The following is a 13,705-nucleotide window of genomic DNA, read 5'->3' as shown; positions in this document are numbered from 1 at the left end:
TAATGTAAACCACAATCACACATTCTTATGCTTCCGAGCTTGTGGGGAGTATTGGATGTTGTTGGGAACATTCACACAAAACTTAATGCAATCTATTCAGTTTAATTATTAGAGATTGTTTAGGTTAGATTAGAATAGTTAGGTTTAATTTATAGTGATTGTTTTGGTTAAATAATTTGGTGAATGAGAAGTGTTAGAGCTTGTTAATGCTTCCGAGTAGCAACTTTTAATTAAATTTGACGTCAATTCATCATTAACTTGTATCATTAGGTGAATAAAACTTGAAACCATATTGTTCTTACTATTGTTTCTAGTATTTCTTTAACTGCACTTCATTTTAGTTTTACTCGTTTTCAAAATCCTTCCCGCATATTTAGTTTTTATGCATTTGAATAAAAACATGACTATTTTGGTTTATTTATTGATTAAAACCGAGCCCGTAAGGATTGACCATGTTTGTCACTATCACTGTCATTTTTAAATTACATAAGTGCAAATAGGACTTAATGTTAATGGGTTCGACACCAATCAGTACTCATTTTTTCCAACAATTATTGATTATTTACTAGTTACTCGTTACAATATAAGTTTTTTTATTTAATATTCTAAGTGAATAGTCTTTCTGAACAAAAATTGACAGGTTTTTCTACGTACTAACACACGATTATGTGTAACAAAAATATACAATAATTTCTATGTGTCCATGCAACCTATAAGGATCTAAGTTTCATTATATTGTTGCAACTACTAGAGTAATAAAAAATAATTACACACTTCTTTTAACGTTAGGGATCTTCTTGCTTGAGATCTAGTTCTTGCGACCTTTGATTGAATGTGAGGATCCAAAGTAGAATCCTTGTAATGATTGACATCCAAGAACACCAAGAGAGAAAAAAATACCAAAACCCTAGGAGATAGGAGGCTAAGAATGAAAAATTCACAAAACCTAGAAGGGTTAGAATTTTCATCCAAGAGGGAAGGAAGGCAAGGGGATGAATTATAACATCCCAAAAATCAGAGTAAAATTTTTTGATTTTTCAAAAACAACCCAATGACCATAATTGTTTACAAAACATTGTTTCAAAAGTGATAACTAATAATAAGAGTATCCCAAAATCCAAATAACATAAAATCCGAAGGATGTGTACGATCACATCTTCGCCTTGCCACGATCATCTGAAGTACCTGAAACAATAAACTGAAACTGTAAGCCAAAGCTTAGTGAGTTTCCCCAAAGTCCCACCACACAAATATATAACCATACATATATCGGGTCCACAACCTCCTGGTTGGATTAACCCAGGCCCACAACCTTTCGGTTAGAATGCCCCGGGCCACAACCTTTCAGTTGGATTGCCCTGGTATGTTGATTGACAACACAAAGAACTACAATCTCAACCTCACAATACCATGTCGCCATATACATAACAAATAACATATATATCCAATAATAGATAATCATATAACGAATCAGCAGACAAACAGTCAGATCTACAGATCACTATCACATAGCAACATCATATATACCAGGATACAGATCTAACAAATCAATACAACATAACAACATCCTATATATCAGGATACACAATCTAATGAGCCGACATTGGTGCCTTCGACCCACGAGTACATTAAGGAAAACTCGCCTCTCAGTCTGAAAAGATCGCTGAACAGGACACTTCTCCGACTATTAGCTCTACTGGTCACCTATTCATTGGAACATGACCAAACTTAACTTATAATCAAAATACCCAAAATACCCTTAGGTCAAAATTGGTCAAACCTTGGTCAAAGTAAAAAAGTCAACAAAATCAGCCAAGTCAACTCGGCTGAGTACGTTGGGTGTACTCAGCTTGTACGCAGAGTGTACTAGAGCCTTGATCAGATGCGGGTTGTTGACCACATACGCACAACGTACCACTTGGTACGCCCAACATACACGATTGCCTCCTTTCATTCTATTAAGAGCTTAATTCCTTACGCTTTTCTGTCCAAATTCGAAATGTAGTCCTCAAATGGTGTTCTTAACCATAAAGTTTCCAACTTTATGGTCTTACATGGCTATTAAGTGCTCAATACCATAAAACCTAACTTCTAAACTCATTAAGACATCCTAGCTCATGCATGGAAGGAAACTAATGACCAAGATTACATTTTATGCTTCTAAACACTCCAACATGTCTGAAAGGACAGCTCATATGAATTAGAATAACCCATGCTCATAATATCAAGCTTATGGAAACAAAAGAACACAAATCCATGGCTATACAAGATCTAATCAAAACTTCATCAAGTTCAGAGCTTTTTACCTTCAAATGGTGTCAAATGACGATGTGATTCTGGATCCAAAGTGATCCACTCTTCTAAGATGGTATCCTCTTCTTTCTCCCTCCTTCAAGATCACCAAAAACACACAAAAGGTTCAAAGATGCTCTTAAATGGATTAGGGTTTGCAATGGGATCGAAATGGGGCTGGATACTGATGAAAGATAGAAGCTTTGAGAGTTAAAGATGTTTAAATAGTGTCTAAACCCTAAAAATTAGGGTTTGGGATTCTACCACGTAAGCATGCTTTGCCCAAAAATTACAAAAATGCCATTTTGGGCCAACTTTGCAAACAATTCTCACACATAAGGGTTAGAAGTGTAATTTACATGAATTATGAATGATACATGAATTTTTTAAGAGAGAAAGAGCATCTAGGGTTTAATCCCTAACTCCCTGTTTAAGTGTTTATAGGCTCTTAGTTTCTTAGATCCAAAGCAACTCAAAAACCTTGATTGGGCTTATATGAATTCGTGATTTATCTTTAAGAATTCTGGAATGTTCCAATTAATTAACATTCAGTCTCTCTATTGAATTAATTACATAATAATTTCTATTTAATTTATCAAAACATGAAAAATTAATAAACTAATTTCTCAAAAATTATTTTTTTCTTCTAATTGCTCAAATGATTCTTTAGGGCAACCGGACCATTTTATTATTAGAAATATTACCAATAGTTAACAGTATTGTACACTTTTTCTAACAAAAATCACATAATATCTATCAATTTCTTACTCTACATGATTGTCATTCATTTGTGGGTAATAAATAATAAATACATATATGAATGATAAGTAATCTATACATCAAATTTATATATGAATTCAAAGAAGTTCTGAACAAACTGAAACAAAAAAATATTATATATCGAATAAGATGTTTGTTTGTAGATAACGAAAATTATGAATTTTGATATATTAAAATTTTTTTGCGAAAAAGTAAACTCTTAAAATAAAAAATAATAAATAAATAGATAAATAAAATGATTTTTTTTTGTTATAAACTAAACAAAATTGCAAAAATGGTCCCCGTGGTTGTCAAAGTTATATGATTTTGGTCCAAAAATGTTTAGTGGTGCATCAGTTGTCCAATTTTGAATATCTTGTGTGATTTTAGTTCCTATGGTTGTCATTTTTTGTGGTTTTGGTCCATTCTCAACTTGAAATGATGAATTTGCCCTTATATAATTCTTTTTTAATTTCTTTTAGTTAATTTTTATTTATTTAAATAAAAAAACCAAAAATAAACATACTCGCCCCGCCCCTCCTCATTCTAACCTAACACCCCTTACGATTTACTTTTAAAGAAATTTATCACATCTCTCTCTCTCCGGACCACCATCGCCGCGTGCCGGACACCACTACTTTTCGAACACCACTACCTACCGGACAGTAGCACATGTTGGACACCACCACCTGTCATGGAAGAAAATTTTAAAGTCGTCGTCCGAAAAACGGGATCTGCCCTGGAAAGCTGAAAAACAGGATTTGGCACGATAGAACCCCCCCCCCCCCCCCCCCCAGCATTATCACCTACCTAAACCTTATTCATTGGCATTTCCCGCCGTTTTTCAGCGATGAGGATTTTATGCCGCCACCACTAACTTCTTCATTGTGTTTATATCTCCTAGCGCTGCCACACTTTTGATTTTCTAAAAACCCTAGCGCCACTACATTTCTCATATGGATGAGGGTTTTGGTTCAAGCTCTAGTTAAGATTTTCCATATGGATGGCGATGGTACCTGATGGGGATAGTCATTGTCGGAGATTGCCGAAACCCTAGTGACACTATTCTTCTGGTGAAGATTGTTAAAGCGCTATTGGTGGCGTAGATAGAGCTGAAGGTGAAGACGACGAAGAAGAACAACTAGGGTTTATCTTCATCTGATTTAGATCTACGACGGCGATGTGTGGTGGTGGTCCGATGATGTTTAGGAAAGAGGTCGAAAACTCCGACAATGTAGGGCGTCGGATCGATGAACATTTTCAGATGGGGGGTGGGGGCTTAGATTCCATTAACCTTGAAGAAGTGAGGTTGAGATAGGTGTTGTAGAGAAGAGAAAGGAGGGTGGGATAGGGTTAATTTTTAAAATGTTTTTAAAATATTTAAGTATTGTATGAATTAGAAAAATGGAAAAAAGTAATTATAAGGGTGTATGAAACATCCCAAAAATAAGATACAAATATTTCGTTTTAAATCATTAATAAAACCATAGTTAACAATTCATCACATAAAAATCATAAGTCATGTATATGAGAATATTATAAACATTTGTCAAACATATCAGAATAAAAACTGTTGGGTTTTAGTATACTAAAACATTCTATGGTGCACATACAACCCTAAATGCTTTGGATCTATGTTTTCTCTAATTATACATGCAATATTTTTTGTAAAGCATTAAGCCTACAACTAGCATACAACTGACATAAACAACATATAATTGAGTTATGGAATTACCTCTTTGTTGTAGCATGTAGTTTTGGCCTTTAAGAACTTAGCACCCCAAATGTGATGCCTCAAACGGTTCATAACACACCCTTGGACAAAGGAAGACTTGAGAGAGTTTTCTTGCACTAGAAATCAGCTCTATGAACTCTTAGAGCATGTCGGGGCCGATTTTAGGTCATGAGACATCATATATATATATATATATATATATATATATATATATATATATATATATATATATATATATATATATATATAGTTGTAGGATTCATGGTAAACCCTAATCCATACCCTTGGGCTTAATATGACTAATTTACACAATTAGTCCCCATTGATCTAATTAGTCTCTTTTGATCACTAAATTAATTCCAAATAAATTCTTGATAAATACTAATTAAATCATATGATTTCATATTAATATATTAGAACTTATAATATATTAATAAATCATAAATAGCCTCTTCTCAAAAGTCCATCTTATTAAATTGTCCTGGTGATATGCAACCCAAAATGGACCGTGCTACTCTCGGGTTAAGTAGATATTAATTATAGTTATGGGCTTAGACACCTAACTTAACAGTCTCCCACTTGGATAAGTCTAATAACTATTATTGCAAGTACGACTCCACAACCTGACTAGCAATCGTAGCTCTTAAAAGCGACTGTCGAACTCTGACCTAGTCAATGACGCGTCCATTTGATAAGGGATCATATATTCCTCCATTCTAGATATCGTATGGACATGATACATGGATTATAATCATTCTCTCTTTCCATTTGTTGTTTCCCGATTTCGAATTTATGACAACCGACTAATTGAACAAATCAAATCAGTCCAGGCTTGGCCAAGCACTTAGGTTTGTCATCACTAAATCATTGAGGGGCCTACAAATATCGCTTTTATCCCTCCAAGGGTAAAAGGAATGGATAAACCTCAACTCAAATACTTGCTTGTACTTACTCATCAAATTACACATAACAATATGTTTTATAGCACCAAGTTATTGGTGCGTTTACATATGTAAATGTGCAACTGACTTGTAAATTACAACTTACATGTCTTGGTTTCAAGAATATAAGATATTATCGTCTCACAATCACTCGTGATAAAATCCATGAAGTGATTCAGATGAGCGTGGGTTTAATCCAATAATCGAATCTTATTCGAACAGTACTCATTAACACTGCAGCAAACTTGTGCTATGCCTAAAACACCTAAAAAATCTACAGTCAGATTCATGACAGTCTTTCCTAAATACCTACTTCTAAGGTATGATCGACTGTGGATGGTTTGAATAACCTAGTTATTCGGGAAGTCAAAACATGCAAAGTGAAACACAAGAATAATCGAATCCAATATGGTCTCAGAACTTATGAATATAAATAAAACACCTTTTATTTAATCACCATATTGATTACACATTATTTATTGTATAATGTTTCGATTAATCAACTTAATACTTGAATTAGAACAATAGTTATCCCATGCTCCAAGCATGCATACTATGTTTGCCTATGGTCCTATCTTTGTGAAATAGATCAATTGAATACATCATCAATGAAACTCATTTCACAGTTCCAAATCCTTACCGTAAATGTAAGAATACCGAATTCTTGCCATTTATTGTAATCTATAGATTCTAAACTTATATGCAATGGTCCTCTTGTAATTAATATGCACAAAAGTCATAGAGACTTGGCAACAGACATTACAAAGTATTCCAATGGAGATCAATTCCATGGAAACAAATTCTCACATTGAAAGTACATTCCTTTGAACATCCTTCTTGCATTAAGTTTTCTAATCTTACACATATTTAAAGAATAACTTCCACTTATGGAAACATTTCCATATTCCTATTTTGACTATCACTTCTGAACAAGAGTTACCTCTTCTTAGGGTATGTCAATATGGTCCTTCCAAAATTCAGAATATACTTCTAACTGTCCATAAACAACCAATCTTTGGTAAACCTTAGATTGTCCTCGACAATTGCTTAACCATTTTAGTCATATCTCGTTCTAGTCCCTTTTCCCTATTAATGCCCTAGGCATTTGGAAAATTAGAACAAATTAATATTATAGCATATGTAATCGATCCTATACTCAAAGCATATGGGATACGATACATAATGTCTTACATAAAGACGTGATACTTTACCACTCTCTTGCTGTAACATTTCCATATATAGAATTTCCTTATGTCGAATCTTTTCAACATAACATTCATATATATATCGCTGACCAAATTTAATTAAAATCTCAATATGAGCTTTTAGATTTGAAATGAAGTATGAATTCCTCTCCCTTAATTATAGTAAAACAACTTTTCAAACCCTGCATCTTTGCAAATTGAAACTTTTGTTTTCTATAATTAAAATTGCTAACTCGCAACTCTTAACGTAATAATTGTGCTCTCACTAGCTGTAACACCCAAAGTCAGGAAGGCCAAGAAAGGAAAGGAAACCGTAAGTTTAAGGGACGAATCGGCGAGTCCGAGCGGGATCCGGGTCGAGGAGTAAGTAACCGAATCGGCGAGTCGGCCAAGGAGACTCAGCGAGTTTGGTCTGTGTGAGTAAAATCCTAAATCCGAGACTTTAGGCGCTATTTAAACTCCTTATTCTCTCTATTAGGGTTCCTGAGAGCCTCCCTCATACAGAAAACGAACCCTAAGTCTCCATTGTTGTGCATTCAAGCTTCCAAGCCATTTTTTGGGTGATTTGAAGGAAGAAGAAAGAGGGGAATCATTGAAGCTTCATGGGATGACCTTAGATCTGGAGTTTGTGGAACCTTTCTGAGTTATTGAAGGTATTAATTCGTTTCCTTCCTTTAGATCTTCTATGGTTGTGAGATTTGGGGCTTTTTAAGCCATGCTTAGTCATCCATTTGAGTTAGAAGCCGGATCTGGAGTTGCTACTTCAGATCTAAGCATATTTTGGTCTTGGGAAGCATAAAGTTTCAGCCCTTGAGTTGATATGGAGCCTCTTTACCTTAAACCCTAGTTTATGGTGTATTTAGCCTAGATATCCTTCCCTACACGTAAAGTTTGCAACTTTACGTGAGGAATAGGATTGGGAAGGGTAGATCTACTGTTTGGGGTCCATGCATGACTCAAAAGTCCTCTGCATGTATGTAGATCTGAATGGACTCGACGAGTCGTTTGAGTGGAATTGGCGAGTAGCATGAAGATTAGGAGGAACTCGACGAGTGGGATGAACAGCTCGTCGAGTCAGATGAAGTTAGGCAGGAACTCGACGAGTTAGAAGAACAATTCGGCGAGTCTGTTGAAGGTTGTCTTAGACTCGGCGAGTCTGTTCTTGGACTTGGCGAGTCAAGTCACGAAACCCCAAACCCTTCGAGTTGAGACTCGAATCAGTGAGTCCAGTGGAGACTCGGTGAGTTGGACAGGTCAGGACTTGGAAATCGGTAGACTCGGCGAGTCATGGGGGAGATAGTCCCCCAGATTACTGGTCGATAGGGCCGAAGGGGCGGTCATGCCTAGCCATGCTAGATAGATTATGTGATATATGTGTTATGTGGTAGTAGTAGGGGGTGGAATAGTCCCCAGTACTCAGTCGAGAGGACCGAAGGGGAAACCAGCACCCAGATATACTAGTCAGTATCCGGTCGATAGGACAGAAGGGGAGGCAAGCTCCCAGATATACTGGTCAGTATCCGGTTGAGAGGACTGAAGGGGAGGCCAGCTCCCAGATATATTAGTCAGTATCCGGTCGAGAGGACCGAAGGGGTAGGCCAGGCATCCAGATATGCCTGAAAATATATGTATGTTATGTGATTGTATGGTATGAGGTATGATGGGGGAACTCACTAAGCTTCGTGCTTACGGTTTTCAGTTTTGGTTTCAGGTACTTCCGGTAGCGGAGGGAAGAGCTCGGGGTGATCGCATGGCACACACCATAGACTAGACAGCCTGGGAATGTTTTACTATGATCTTGTGTTTTAGAAATTAATACTCTGATTACGTTCTGGATTAATGATTTTACTTTAAGTAATGTTTTATTAAAAGAAATTTTTAGTCTTGAATTTTGGGACGTTACAAGTTGGTATCAGAGCCTTGGTTTAAGGGATTCGGGCATACTCTCGGGTGTGCCTGAACTAAAACTAAGGGGTCAGATAAAAAAGTTTTCAAAATGAAAAGACAGTTTTGTAAAACGAGAGTTTTAGGAAAGAAAACAGTTTTAGAAAAGCAAAAAAAATTCAGATAGAAAAGAACTTTGAAAAGAGAAAAAGGGTGTGGTGCATGCACTCAGCCGAGCTCAAGTAAGTACCCCAAATTACCCATACAATTTTATGTTATGATTATCAGTTAGTAGAACAACATGCTAGATTAGGACTAAGGATCTAGGGAGGATGCCTTATGTGCCTATTATATGTGCTTTGAGCTGCATGATAGTGCTGATTAGACAGTAGTAGGATAGCCTGTTTAGGTTATGCCTGAGTTTATGAGTTGTGATGCATGCTAGTTTAGATTCTTGCTATGTGGATATGATTGCTTGTGTATGTTGTGGTTAGATTTTCCCCTTGTCTGAATGTTGCTTGCTTTGTGCAATATGGGATTCTGAGGGATAGGAGTTAGCCATTAGGTGGATACGTCACGTCACATGTGATCAGGGTTGAATAATCTCAGAGTGCTGAATTTGGCCCTATTTCGTAGCTCTCGTTTGAGTCCAACCGTTGTAGGGACGAGTCTTTTACTCGAATGATTATCTGAGCCTCGTCACATGTGATGGTATCCAGGTAATGGCTAATTGGCATCACAAGGAGACCTTCAGCAGCTGAGGACTGGTTTGAGTTGAGTCAGAGGTTTCCCTAGGGTAAGCCTAGGATGAGATAGTACTGGGAGCAGTAGTAGTAGTAGAAAAAGGGACCTGGTGGAGCCGAAGCAATTCCTGAGGAAAGTATGGATATATGTGGAAGGTAGTATGGGCCCGTACTACTGAAAGCAGAGGATCCGTACTCGATTCGGGAAAGGCTGAGGCAAGACCGGGAACCTGGTAGGGTGTGTGTTTGGTCTCGCAGCAGTGATGAGTATTCTGATAGTGGTTGTGATATATTATCAGCATGGTGACGTTGCGAGAGAGACCAGTTGGCGGATCAGGCGCCGGAGAGGGATCAGGCTCGGGTTCAGGAGCCGAGCAGCTCGAGGAGCGAATGAGGGAGTTGATATCAGCTGAGGTTACGCACAGTATTCTAGATCAGACTCCTGTGATCTTTGGCACGGTCAAGGAGGGTATACTGGAGATATTGGATGAGAGGTTGGGAGCCTTCCGTACCGAGATGATGGCATTGATGGGAGTGTGTACCTTGACATTTCGAGAGTTCAGGGCTTGCGGGGCACCATATTATCATGGGGCTAGGGACCCCATCGCTAGCAGCAGATAGTTGGCTGATGTTGCCAATGCATTCCGTACGAGCCGGTGTCCTGAGGGGGACAAGGTCAGACTCGCTTCCTGTCTTCTGAAGGACAGAGCGAGGGATTGGTGGGAAGATATTGGTCATGATTTGGGGGATGAGGCCGCGTTGGACGTGATGAATTGGAGCGATTTCTCGGCCAGGTTCAGGGCAGAGTTTTTTCCGATTATTGAGGTGCAGCAGTTGGCACAGGAGTTTCAAGATTTGACGCAGACCACTGAGACTGTGGCGGAGATCACCGCCAAGTTCAGGGAGAGGGCTCTTCTTGTACCGCAGTATGTCGCGGATGAGGAGATGAAGAAGGCCCGATACCATGAGATGTTGAGGGATGATATCAGGGAGTTCGTGAGCAAATCCAACTATAAGACGCTGGAAGATATGATTTCTTGGGCTAAAGAGAGGGAAATCGATTTGGAGCAGATCCGGAAGAGGAAGCCGGATGAGGTTCAGGTAGCCGCAGGTTCGGGCAAAAGGCCCAAGGGATCGGATCCGAGATCGAGGGAATATCGGGACTGCAGTCGGTGCGGGAAGTGTGGTAGGGCACACGGGGGCGCGTGCAGGAGTGGTAGTGGTGGTGAGTCTGGCTGCTTCAAGTGTGGTCGGACTGGTCATTTTAGTAGGGATTGTACTGTTACCACCACTCAGGGATCCGACTTGATATGTTTTCATTGCAATCAGCGGGGCCACAAGAAGGCCCAGTGCCCCAATTTGTTTTCAGCAGGACGGGTGATGGCTCCTGCCCCTGCAAATTTGAGGATCACGGACGGCTGGCAGGGCCGGGCAGAGGCGCCTGCGGTGGGAGGCAGGGCTTTTTAGATGACTACCTTGGAGGCGCGAGCAGCACCGTACGTTGCAGGTATGCGATTTCCGTTTTCAGTTCTTTTATTTGTGCATGATTATATTGTTATGGTTCTGCATCATTATCGGTATGAGTATTTTATTTTGAGCGGTTGATTGTGATCGAGTTATATGCCATCTGCATACCTTGGATATTTGAATGATAGTTAGGAGATGCGCCCTATTGGAGAAGGTTTCATAGGATGCAGTAACTGTAGCATGCCTGGGAGGGACTTGGTATGTCTCGCTGGATCGGAGTTGTATAGTGTTAGAGATGGATTGGTTAGATCCCTAGCTATGGTGAGCTTGGGTTCCTCAGCAGCTTGATTATGGAATGGTAGAAAGGATTGGGATTTCTTTTTGAGTATTGAGCAACAAGGGTTAAGCAGGATCGAAGTGGGGGAGAATCCTTCGAGTGTGCAAGGGTAAGAGCACGCATATCCAGGATGAGTGCACGATCTCTGAGAAGGAAAGGAGGTAGTACAACATTTGATGGATTTGGGATTTCAGGGTTGGGAGTTTGAGAAAGTCCCCATCAGCTAGTACGTGTGATGGTGATGGTTAGTACGTGGTTGGGAATTTAGGTTGTGGATCACCTATAGGACTCAAGGGAGTCGGAATGAGGATCTTGAGAGCTAATGGCACATGGGTGCCTTCATATTAGCAGTCAGTGGTAGAAAGTGATGTAAGACTACGGGGCAGCCATAGCATTCACTAACAGTCAGTGGTAGAAAGTGATGTAAGACTACGAGGCAGCCGTAACATTCACTAGCAGTCAGTGGCAGAAAGTGATGTAAGACTACGGGGCAGCCGTAACATTCACTAGTAGTCAATGGTGGAAAGTGTTGTAAGACTACGGGGCTGCTGTAACATTCACTAGCAGTCAGCGATGGATGGTGATGTAAGCCTACGGGTAAGCCGTAGCATTCCTTAGTAGCTTCGTTAGCGGAGTTGGGGCGAGGCCCTTATCTCCTAGTGATCAGTCAGGGATCAGGAATGGGTAGTGGATGAGAATGATAGGGAGTTGCCTGTATAGCCCTAGAGAGGTGAGACCTTGGGAGAGGCCGCTCCAGGATATAGCTGGGTGAGACCCATGGGCGAGGCCCGTATAGGAATAGCAGTATAGGTGAGACCTGAGAGCAGGGTTGCTCAGTAGTATGGTCGGGTGAGACCCGTGGGTGAGGCCCGAGCGAGAGTGGTTAGACAAGTAGGACTAGAAGGATAGAGGCGGGTGGGACCCTTGGGCGAGGCCCGTGAGTTTTAGCAGCACAAGTGGGACCTGGTAAGGACCTTAGTGTCAAGATAGGGGATCGGGGATCCCAGGATTGTAGTGCCTGAATGGCAGAATAGATTGAGCAGTTATAGGTGGTCGAAGTTTCTTCGGAAGTCGCTGGGAGTGACTAATGGTGGTGTTGAGACTAGTTTCCGGTGGGAACTGGTAATCCAGACAATGATAGGTTGGTAGGGACCATGGTGGTCTCAGTTCATTCGGAAGGCAGATGAGGAATAGCAGAATTTTCAGTCAGTAGCAGTGCGAGTATGCAGTGAATGGTGGAATTCAGTTAGTTGATCATGGGGTGCTCGACACCAAATTATAGTGGAAAGAAATGCCCAGTGGAATCTGGCGATAATGACCCGTACTGGAAGTAGGGGAATAATGGATTTGGTGAAGATAGGATCTTCACAGAGACAGAGGAAATAGTTGGTTATGGAACATCGCCTTGGGAAGGCAAGGAATTCGCGCAAGGAAAGAAGGGGGTGAACCCCTATAGGTTCAGTACAGTACTCGGTGAGTACCAGAAGGATTGTCGGTTGAATAAGTTGTGTTTCCAGGACGTTCAGGGTCAGGTTTGACCCAAGGCTATTATCCGCAAGGATTGATGTTAGTCAGAATGACCGGGCGGAAGACCAGCGAAGGTAGGCAGCTAGTGTTGGAATAATTTGTAGAGTATTGGAAGCAGATCGTAGGTGGTTGGCCATAGAAAACTTCGAGGACAAAGTTTAGTTTAAGTGGGGGAGAGTTGTAACACCCAAAGTCAGGAAGGCCAAGAAAGGAAAGGAAACCCTAAGTTTAAGGGACGACTCGGTGAGTCCAAGGAGGAACTCGGTGAGTCCAAGCAGGATCCGGGTCGAGGAGTAAGTGACCGACTCGGCGAGTCGGCCAAGGAGACTCGGCGAGTCTGCTCTGTGTGAGGAAAACCCTAAATCCGGGACTTTGGGTGCTATTTAAACTCCTTATTCTCTCCATTAGGGTTCCTAAGAGCCTCCCTCATACAGAAAACGAACCCTAAGTCTCCATTGTTGTGCATTCAAGCTTCCAAGCCATTTTTTGGGTGATTTGAAGGAAGAAGAAAGAGGGGAATCATTGAAGCTTCAAGGATTGACCTTAGATCTAGAGTTTGTGGAACCTTTCTAAGTTATTGAAGGTATTAAGTCGTTTCCTTCATTTAGATCTTCTATGGTTGTGAGATTTGGGGTTTTTTAAGCCATGGTTAGTCATCCATTTGAGTTAGAAGCCAGATCTAGAGTTGCTACTTCAGATCTAAGCATATTTTGGTCTTGGGAAGCATAAAGTTTCAGCCCTTGAATTGATTATGGAGCCTCTTTGCCTTAAACCCTAGTTTATGGTGTATTTAGCCTAGATCTCCTTCCCTACAC

Source organism: Lactuca sativa, chromosome 3, assembly GCF_002870075.4.
Source record: "Lactuca sativa cultivar Salinas chromosome 3, Lsat_Salinas_v11, whole genome shotgun sequence".
In the NCBI taxonomy this organism is placed as follows: Eukaryota; Viridiplantae; Streptophyta; class Magnoliopsida; order Asterales; family Asteraceae; genus Lactuca; species Lactuca sativa.
The sequence above is the reverse complement of the archived record's forward strand: the minus strand, read 5'-3'. Positions refer to the sequence as shown.